Source organism: Ailuropoda melanoleuca, chromosome 16 (assembly GCF_002007445.2).
Source record: "Ailuropoda melanoleuca isolate Jingjing chromosome 16, ASM200744v2, whole genome shotgun sequence".
Classification (NCBI taxonomy): Eukaryota; Metazoa; Chordata; class Mammalia; order Carnivora; family Ursidae; genus Ailuropoda; species Ailuropoda melanoleuca.
The window spans coordinates 9168816-9179738 of NC_048233.1; the positions used below are offsets into that span (position 1 = coordinate 9168816).

Consider the following 10923-nt stretch of genomic DNA (forward strand, 5'->3'; position numbering starts at 1 on the left):
ACAAAAAAAAAAAAAAAAAAGGTCATCCAAACCAGAAAAGAAGTAAAACTATCACTATTTGCAGAGGACATAATATTAAAAGTAGAAGACCCCCCCCCATATGACTTAACAAAAAATTGTTAGAACTAATAAACAAATCCCATAAAGTTGCAGGATACAAAATCAACACACAAACCAAGCTGTATTTCTATACACTAGCAATGAATTATATGAAAAAGAAATTAAGAAAATAATCCTATTTACAATAGCAACAAAAAGAATAAAAGACTTACTAATATACTTAACCAAGGAGGTGAAAGACTTGTACACTGAAAACTACAAATTATTAATGAAAGAAAGTAAAGAAGCCACAAATAAATGGAAAGACATCCTACGTTCATGGATTGGAAGACAATATTAAGACAACCATACTACCAAAAGCAATCTCCAGACTCAGTGCAATCCCTATCAAAATCCTAATGGCATTCTTTACAGGAATAGAAAAAAACTAATCTTAAAATTCATGTGGAACAGCAAAGGACCCTAAACAATCTTTTTTTTTTTTTTTTAAGATTTTTTATTTATTTACTTGACAGAGATAGAGACAGCCAGTGAGAGAGGGAACACAAGCAGGGAGAGTGGGAGAGGAAGAAGCAGGCTCACAGCACAGGAGCCTGATGTGGGGCTCGATCCCATAACGCCGGGATCACGCCCTGAGCCGAAGGCAGACGCTTAACCGCGGTGCCACCCAGGCGCCCCGACCCTAAACAATCTTGAGAAAAAAGGAAAAGCTGGAGGCATCACACTTCCTGGTTTAATACAGTACAGCCCTGGCATGAAGATGGATATGTAGATCAATGGAACACAGTGCAGAAATAAATTCATCTATATATATTCGATTTATCTTTGACAAGGGTGCCAAGAATACACGGTAAGGAAAGGATAGTATCTTCAACAAAAGTGCTGGGAAGGCTGGATATCCACGTGCAAAAGAATGAAATTAAACCCTTATGTTACACCATACACAAAAATTGACTCAAAATAAAGACCTACATGTGAGACCTGAAATCATAAAATTTCTATCAAAAATATAGGGGGAAAGCTTTATGACACTAGTCATAATAAGAAATTGGAACCCTTGCACATTGTTGATGGAAATGTAAAATAGTGCAGACACTATGGAAAACAGTGTGGAGGTTTCTCAAAAAATTAAAAATAGAGATTATTTCAGGTTTTAAAATTTTGTTCTTTCATTGAACCAAGAGGATCTATGATCTATGTATGCAAAATACTCCAAGTATCCTCATAAAAGGCCAGAGGAGAAATTAAAATTAATCAGTTCAACGTACCATTAGGAAACAGTCAGGCAAATCCACAAGTGGGACATTTGCGGACCAGCTAACCTATGCTCTTCAATAAGTTAACATCACAGGGAGAAAAGGAGGTTACAGACTTTTAAAACTTTGAGATATTTATAGATTCCCATGGTTTGTTAAAAAATATTGGAGAAAAAAGTTGGAAGGGGGGAGAATAAATGGAAAAATTTGGCAAATTTTCATCACTTTTGTCACAATTGATGGGTACATGGATTTTCATTTTACTATTTTGTTAACTTCTGCATTCAACTGGAAATTTCCATTGTAGAGAGTTGGAAGAAAAGGGTACATATGAGTTATAACAATCAAAAGCAATGAGTAAACACCATTTTTAGAAAGATTGAGGGAACTTGAGTGTAGAATAAGAATCAGTATTGGAAAATTACTTTTAATTTTGTAAAGTTTCAAAATGGCATTATGACTATGTAAGAAAATGTCAGTAATTTTTAGAGGTACATAGTACTCCATCTAGAGCACAATGTCACGATCTTTGTAATTTCCTGAAATTTTAAAGCAAAAAAAATAAATGATGTAGCAAATATAGAAAGACGTCGATTATTAAAATCACGATTGGGGGTGTCTTCTATTCCTTTGTATATTTGAACATTTTAATAATAAGCAGTTGAAATAAGTCATTGAAGTAATTTTTTAAATTCTGTGTAAAATTAATTTATGATTATGTACCTAGCCAAATAATGACTCAAAATTGAGGCAAAATATGAACTTTCAGACAAAAGCAATTTAACTCACATCCCACATACTGATACGTTTACTTTTTCATCCAGGATACTGATTATCTTTGGCACCTGAACTTTGACCTCAAACTTGGGAAGCACTGTTGATAGAGATAATGGAAATAGGGAGGCTGGTAAACATTTAATGGAAATACAAATATTTCATGTCTATAACTTTTTCCAAAATAATACCCTGAAATGCTAGATGCATTTTTCAAGTGTCAACTTTAAGATGATAACAATTCATGCAAAATTTAACTGACTTTGTGATCACAGCAGATCTCGATGACACTAACAAAGGATGATGGCTCCACTGAAATAAGAATTTTGGTACTCAGCAAAATGTAACTTGGTACTGAAAATCAAGGTCTTGTGAGATTCGTGCACAGAATTACAATGGCTTTACAAACAGCTCAAGCTGATTCTAATCCAAGTTCCACATACCTATGGGAGATTCAGAAAGTCTAAGTGAGTGCATGGTATGAACCAAAAAGTTATGTCCTTTTCATTTTTCAGAATCCATACCAAATTCTTCCACAGTGAAGGGATGCTCTATCCTTTCACCCGATGCCTTCTGTACCACCACCTTGTAAGAACCCTGAATGGGCTCAGACGAGAGGGGAAAGGCCAGCTGTTGGAGGCCACTCTCCAACCTGAGACTCTGCCATTGTCTTTTTGGGTCCTAGAGGTAAACAAGGAGCATGGGGAATAATTGCATAGCCATGATAGTCCTTGAACCAAACAAATGACTTTGGGGTTGGTAACTGGCCTTGCCTTCAGAAGAGATAAACACAGAAGAAAGATAAAACAGAATAAACCTGACATCTGGGAATAGGAAATTTTAGATCTGAAAGTTTTTTTTTTTAATAGTAATTCATCTGTAAGGAATACCAGAACTTCTAACCTTAAATGTGCCGGTTTCCTTATATAAGACTCTTTCTGTTGCTTACCTCAAGGTATACCAGTGGAATCTATATGAAAAAAGGAAAGAAGAGATGTGATTGGAATTTCACCAAAGGCTATGATTTCAGACTTATGATCCAATAGCTTACTCAGGAAAAATAGTATCTGTAGTAAGATGTAACAAAATTTAACCTGAAACTTTAAAAAACTAGAATTGCTTAGGAAAACCAGTAAATAGTTCTAAGAAAAGCATAAATATTTCTACAACAATTAATCATTGTGTTGCCATTTCCTGAAAAATATTATTGGTGAATAAGTTTTGGTAATATTTACTAATTATTAATATTACTTACCAGGAATATTTAGGTATTGAAGTTCTCTTAATAAAGTATATGACCATACTGTTTACTTGCATAAATTAGGAAATGGATATTAATAGAGTGATATGTTATTATAATTTAGACCGAATAGTAATAAAGTTCTCAGAATGATTTGGTTAACAGTTAACCATGAATAGGTTTTCTAATTTAAAAATTGTATTTTAAAGTAGCTTTGTTTCTTTGAAATGTTGAAAGCTAATTAGAGGAAGGGACACTGAATCAGCAAAAACAAAATCTTTGTATATAATATATAATTGATATTATATTTATATTATATATTAAAATATATTATAGAATATATATGTATAAAATATATGTATATGTATTTGTTACCATATTATAATATTGTCTATTATATATATATATATATTCAGAATCAGCAAAACTCTTCATGCTTTAAGTAATCATAAACTCCTTAAGAGTACCGGTATGGATAGCTCCTAACTTTAAAATTTTGTCTCTTCATTATGTTTCGTGTATTGTGTTTACAGCAATAAATGTAGCAATTATCGAACAATTAATTACTATTATAAGAGAAACAGCTTCCTCATCTCTTACCCTTTAGTTATGCCTTACATAAGACTCTAGATCTGTGGTGCTGCTGGTGCCCTGGTTCCAAAAGGAATGTCTTTCGTCTTCTTGCTTTTCTTGGACCTTTCTGCTCCCACTTGGGTGAGTACTTCCATCCTACCCCCCACCAAAACCATAACACTCGAGATACCTACCAGTTCATTTAGGGGGTGAAAGTTCTCATCCACAGAGACAATACGGAATTTTACTGAAAAAGAAATTCCCTGGTGAGACTTGGACATGATAAAGCAGGTAATGTGAATGATAATGTAGGAGACTGAGATGGGGGTTATGGTGATTGGTTGCAAAACCTACTGAGGCGTGACCTTTCCTTCTCAGCGCTGCCCCCACTGAGGGAAATCGTGGAATTTCCCAACATACCTGTCTGTCCAGGTTTCTAGGTGGGTTTGTCTGTCTGGACAAAGACCAGACTTTGAGTGTTCTTTACCAGCACTGTGTTCCTCTTCCTAAAGTCTTGCGTTGGTCCCTTATCTGGACAGAGAGGAATGCCACCTCTGAAGACAAGGAGATCATTGGGAGCTAAGGAACAAAGAATACTGCTGACCAGCCACGCAGTCTTCTCCCTCCAAACCCTTCATCCATTACTGTTTTCTATCCCTTTCAGCTTCACAAAGGACTATGTAAGTATAAATATTTCTCCCCATATGAGTGAAGATAATAATATAAGATATGGGGGAGATATGTCAGTGAGAGTACCATCAGTGGGACCCAAATCTCCATATAGCTTACCTGGAACTCTGGTTATTAAATTGTACTCCTTTTAACAGAGTATATATATTGTGAAGGAATGGAAAGAAGCCTCTCTGTAAAAATGTGTGAGAATATATAGCTGAGCATCCCAAGCTGGGCAACCTCAAAGAGGTACCGGATGCTTGCTTTGGGGGTCTTCCACCATTTATACATTCAGAGGACAAAGACACCTAATGTCTCACCACAGGAGAACAATTCTGCTACATGTTGTCCTGCCATGAAATTTTTGTATAATCTCTTTCTAGGCACTGTCCTACTCCGGCCTTAAAGAGGTGGTTACATATCAAAACTAGAAAATCTAGGGGCGTCTGAGTGGCTCAGTCATTAAGCGTCTGCCTTCGGCTCAGGGTGTGATCCTGGCATTCCCGGACCGAGCCCCACATCAGGCTCCTCTCCTGGGAGCCTGCTTCTTCCTCTCCCACTCCCCATGTTTGTGTTCCCTCTCTCGCTGGCTGGCTCTTTCTCTGTCAAATAAATAAATAAAATCCTTAAAAAAAAAAAACCTAGAAAATCTAAGTCATACGCTTTCTATGTCTGATAGGATTTTTTTTTTTTTTAGAACTTAAATTGGACTTAGCAATGTAGAAAAGTATTTCTTTCCTATGCTGGTGGGAAATCCATGCTTTGTTCCTTCGTAGCTGAGAACTCACTCTCTTTAGTACTTTACGAAGTCCTCAGTAACATTCTTAAAGTCATTTTTTGGGATTCAACACCAGTTCCCCATCACGATGACTCAATATAATGTACCAAACAAGGACAGACAGATAGTACTCACAGTGAAGGAGACGCAGTGGAATAAGTCCTTCTCCACGACCAGGTCAGTGAAGAGGCTCTGGTTTCCCCCGAGGGACTCCAAGGAAGCACTTACAGTCACTGTCTCATTCAGGTAGCTCAGAAGAAGGCAGCCCTTCTCAGGGGTCCCAGTGAACAGCAGGGAGGGGACCAGCACCACATACTGCCAGGGAAGAGAAGAGGCTGAATCAGAGAAAAATGGAGGATAGCAAGCATTTTCAACCATAAATGTGTTTTCTATAACAGTATGTATTTCTTACTACAATTGGTTCTATACCAAATGTCAATGGACTAAGAACATTGAGATGGAAATTCTACCACTGCCTGGCATAAGAATTATGTTTCTTGGGGCGCCTGGGTGGCTCAGCGGTTAAAGCGTCTGCCTTCGGCTCAGGGCGTGATCCCGGCGTTATGGGATCGAGNTACTCCTGAGTACTTCCTCATCCATACAGTCAGTCTGCTGGAAGTTGGCTTCAGGATGTTACAGTTTTATAGGAGTTCTTTGTGTTATAGAACATTAATATCTGAATTCCTGAATATATATCTGTTAAAGTTCACAAATATAATAAATTGCTGGTGATTATTCACTTTATAAGAAGATTTACATTAAAATCTGTCTAAATAAACATCAGTGGTACATGAACACCACAACTGAATTTGTATAAATTCAACTGAAAAAATTTCAGTGAGCATATATCCATTACATAAAATAACTCATATCTATATTGTAAAATAATTTTCTTTATAACAGTAACACTGAAAACAGTATTTATTTGCTGTTTCTCTAAGGTTCCTCAGATATGCCTTAGCCAAAATCAATAATTTTTTTATCAATAAGTTTTTATTTCTGTCAATAATTTGTAAGCACACAGAAGTGCACACTGCATTTGATTAACATTCTCCTTCATTCTCACCCTCTTGAGGTAATCAATATTAATATATTAATATTAATACTTCTATGTTCATAAATATATGCTTGTGTCAAACTATACGGGTGGATAAATTATCTTTACTTGCTAAAAAAGTTCATATAAAATGTATTATTTTGCAGTCTTTTTTATTCTAATTATTGAATATATTTAATTATTCAGAGGCATGGGGAATTTTTTGTGTGAGCTTTCTTTCTTTCTTTCTTTCTTTCTTTCTTTCTTTCTTTCTTTCTTTCTTTCAAGATTTTATCTTTAAGTAATCTTTACACCCAATGTGGGGCCTGAACTTACAACCCCAAGATCAAGAGTCACATGCTCTACCAACTGAGCCAGCCGGGCACCCCTGTGAGTTTACTTTCTTGACTTCATTGCTAAGTTTCCTTTATCTATTATATTCTCACATATTCTACTCCCCTCCTCCACACCCCCCCCCAGCATATTTCCAGTTACAATTCTACCCATTCTTTGGGAACCATCCCAAGTGACATTTTGACATAAAAACTTTCCTGAAGCAGCCAACTTAGTATAATCTTTCCATACTTTGAATCTGTATGCGCTGAAAGAGAATGTGTGTTTCCCACATACTTACTACTTGCAAGGAATTGTGTTAAGCAGTCTCTGTATTAACCCTCCTAGCAATCCTATATAAAACATACATCATACTCTTCATATGCATGACAGCTAAAGCATGAGGTCCTCGCCAGTCCCCAAATTTACAGCAGTAAGATAAAATCCCTGCCTACTCACTAAATCAGTAAATTGTACATAAAATGTGACTCCTCAAAACTTTAATGATTCATAGCTGCAGGTTTAAGTCATTTATTTATAGAGTTAATTTACAGTTAGGAAAAAGAGAGCTAGTATTTTCTTATATTGTTTTACTGTCCGTTCCTTTCTACTTCCAACATGGACTCTTACACTTAAAAAAAAAATCAGGCAATTTAACACATGAAAAACTATTTTGTTACTTTTCAAAGTTAATAGGTATGAGACTAGGAGAAGAGAGAAACAGAGACAATTTAGTTGTGGAATCTGGAATTCAAGTTTGGTTCCCTCATTCATCATGTTGTATGTGTTTTAAGTTGTTCCTTAGCAAAACTGCATGCCATGAATCTTTAGACCCACCCTTCAAAAATTAAAATCTCAGATTTTTTAATTGCATAGTGCTAAGGTTTTGTTCTAAATCAGAGAAGCTCAGAGCAGTTAAACAACCTACCCATAATCATTCAGATAGTATCTCTCATTTCATCCCTTCCTGGCATCTGGATTTTTTTTTTAAATTTCTTTGACAGAGAGAGAGACAGCCAACGAGAGAGGGAACACAGTCAGGGGGAGTGGGAGAGGGAGGAGCCTGATGTGGGACTAGATCCCAGAATGCCGGGACCATGCCCTGAGCCGAAGGCAGACGCTTAACGACTGAGCCACCCAGGTGCCCCTGGCATCTGGATATTTTTTATCTGAATAATCTACTCTTTCAAAAATATGGTAAGTGATAAAAATTTTCATTGTGTTACCTCCCCATGAATACTTTTTTCCCTCTAGTTCTTTCATCTTCATAGGAAAGAAGGCAGTGTATTATAATTTTATTCAATATACTATTTTTATTCTTATTAGTTATAAGCTTAATTGATGTCATAATTTAAAAATTAATTCCATATATATTAGATATTTCAAACAACTATTTCATAAAGGTTTGGTTAGTATCATTTAATAGATATCAAAATTGGAACCCATCAAGCTTGAGTAATTTGCCCAAGATTTCATCTGTAAGTGAGCAATTAAACTATTAAAATATTATTTAACCATGGATGTTTGCATTTTAATATTTGCCTTTGTAGGAGTGACTAAATTTTGCAAATATTAAACAGATGACTTTTATTTTTCTCTTTTTCATGTTCCCCTGCCACCTCCATCTCTCTGAAGGCAAAGGAGGACAGTTACTGGGTCTTTTGGGTAATATCTCTCATTTACCACATCAAGGGCTAATAATGCTGGAGGGATACGGGATGTTTTCTGCATAGTGAGAAAATACCTCTTCTGTTCATGAGAACTAGGCCATAAGGTTTGTTGTTCCTTATCAAATGTTGGATGCGATGTTAAGTAATAAGTTTTCAGGGGGCAGAATTATCGTATGTTATAGTTGGACTGAAAACACAGACTGTTTAACATTTCCAACCCCAGTAAATGCCACTTGCTCCATCCATTCAGCCTTTACTCAGAAATCTGAACAGCTCCCACATATTTCCAGATGCTCTCTGGGTGGAATGCAGCGGAAGGCGGTGCCATCCACAGTTGTACACGAGGTAGAGGAATGATGGCAGAAAAATGCACCCCTACTAGTTACTGGGAAGTTGTGCACTGAAGAAATCGGAAGAAGAAAGAAAAGCGAGTTGGTCAGAGCTCTGATTTCTGCTTCCTGCACTCTGGCCTGGAGAGGCCAACTGTCTTAAGTGGATTAAGCCAACACAACGAGAAAAGCCTCTGCACACGTAGGACTCTGGAGGCTGCCTGTATCAATCTGGAGCGTAGCTACATCCAAGTCAGGAGTGCAGAGTGGGCAGGGGCCTGAATTGCAAAGGGGAAACACGGCTCTGCAGCCCAGGCTGTACTGGAATAGTCGCAGGACTGGAGGCAGAATGCTGTGGCAAGTTGGGCGTTCTATAGGATAAAAAGGAGCTGAGGCGAATCGGAGTCAGCCAGAGAGGGCTTCTGGGATTTCTTGGTCAGGGGACCAAGCTGAGACAAAACCAGATGGCTGAAGATTCAAATGATGAATGGCAGGTGAGGAGAAGCCAGATTAACAGTGGCCAAGGAAGACCAAGAACTCCCAGACCAAAGACTCTGACCCTTTTTCTCTACCAGGAAGGAATGGAGATCACAGCCTTCTAGATCCTGTCTTGGGGAGGAACTGGGGAGAGGTGGAAGAGAAGTCTTAAAATGACGGGATTTCACCAACTTTACAATTTGAATAGTTTTCAATTACTCCCCGCGCCCCTCCCCGACTGGCCAGTTACTTGGGTTTCTTGCTGATGACTCAGTAAGTTTTCGAAAAACAAAGGAGCTGACTTCCTCTACATGTGTGATCTACAATATGAATTCCCTGCACCTCACTGTACACTGTAACTATTTTTATAGTCAATGCTTCCCATCCTAAAGAGTGTTTCCGTGAAGGTGGGATCTGAGGTTTCGCTGTCTAATCAAATCATGCCTTCTAGTGACTACTTATTCTGTTTATGATTATGATGACCCAGTGGGGGAAAAAAAGGAAGGTGTAGAAAAAAGAGAAAGAAAAAATAATGACTTATGATTCATGTCTTATGATTGGAAGGTATCTTAAGAAATGGAAGGGTAGCATTTAATGGGAAAGTCAAAGCGAAGATATAAAGAAGACGGAGATAAAGCACAGAACCTCGGGGAGGGGACTTTAAGAGAGACTTACGGTTCTGCAGGGTCTGAAGCATCGGTAGACAGCAGGACAAGGAGGAGCAGCATGAAACATGAATGAGGAAGTCTGCCTTCTCCATAGTCAAATCTCAGCCACTGTGTTGCGCCCAACTCCCTGCCTTCAGCCTGGTCCCTGAGATGTCTTAAATTTATCAGGCTTTACGTGGCTGCTATTTGCAAACAAGCTCCACCCCAAGGCCTCCAAATGGAGCTCAGAGTTGGGCAGAGCTTCCCTAAAAAGTCATTGCTCTAGTGATTGCCTCATTACCCTCAAGGCTAACCGCTGACAGGCTCTGAGGCATTTCCAGAGAAGAAAATTCATATTTGAGTTAGAATGAACTTTCTTTTACTTTGACAGCAAAGCTTCTGGTGAAGGGCTCCTTGTAAGAGATTCATCCCCGTTATTGTGTATATATTAAATCAGTTGTATTTTGTTACACTATCACATCTCTTGGTCAACATCAACTAAATTTTATGTGTCCACTCTCCCAGTGATAGAATCAAGATTGCCTCCACCTCCCTGAGACCACAAATAACGTCTTGATAAATATCTTTTTAACATGTTTCCTCAGACACTTAGACAAAACTCTTTGGAGGACACAAACACGGAGGTGGGATTGTCGATCTGAGGCATGTACTTAACAGACTAAATACTGCCAGAGTAGTCTCCAGAATGGTTGTAACGCACGATGATTCTACCAGCTAGTGAACGAGGATTTTCATACCCTCAAATTTCTGCCAAAGGCTGGTCTTTACATTTTGCCAAATGGGTATGAAGTGATATCGTATCATTGTTTCAGTTTGTATTTATCTCACTATCAATGACTTCAAGGTTTTTTTTTTAAATATGCTTTTAGTTTGTAACCCTTTAATTTTCCTAGCCCCTTCTACTAACAATCTTTTTATTTATCTATTTATTTATTTATTTAAAAGATTTTATTATGTATTTGAGAGAGAAAATGAGTAAGCGAGAGAGAGCAAGCACAAGCAGGGGGAGGAGTAGAGGGAGGGACAGAGGAAGAAGCAGGCTCCCTGCTGAGCAGGG

General features: G+C 37.7%; 1 pseudogene; it reads right to left on the reverse strand.

The window, feature by feature from the left end:
* Window positions 1-4190: 4190 nt before the first annotated feature.
* LOC117796716 lies at window positions 4191-10016 on the reverse strand (annotated as a pseudogene).
* Between the last annotated feature and the right edge of the window lie 907 nt (window positions 10017-10923).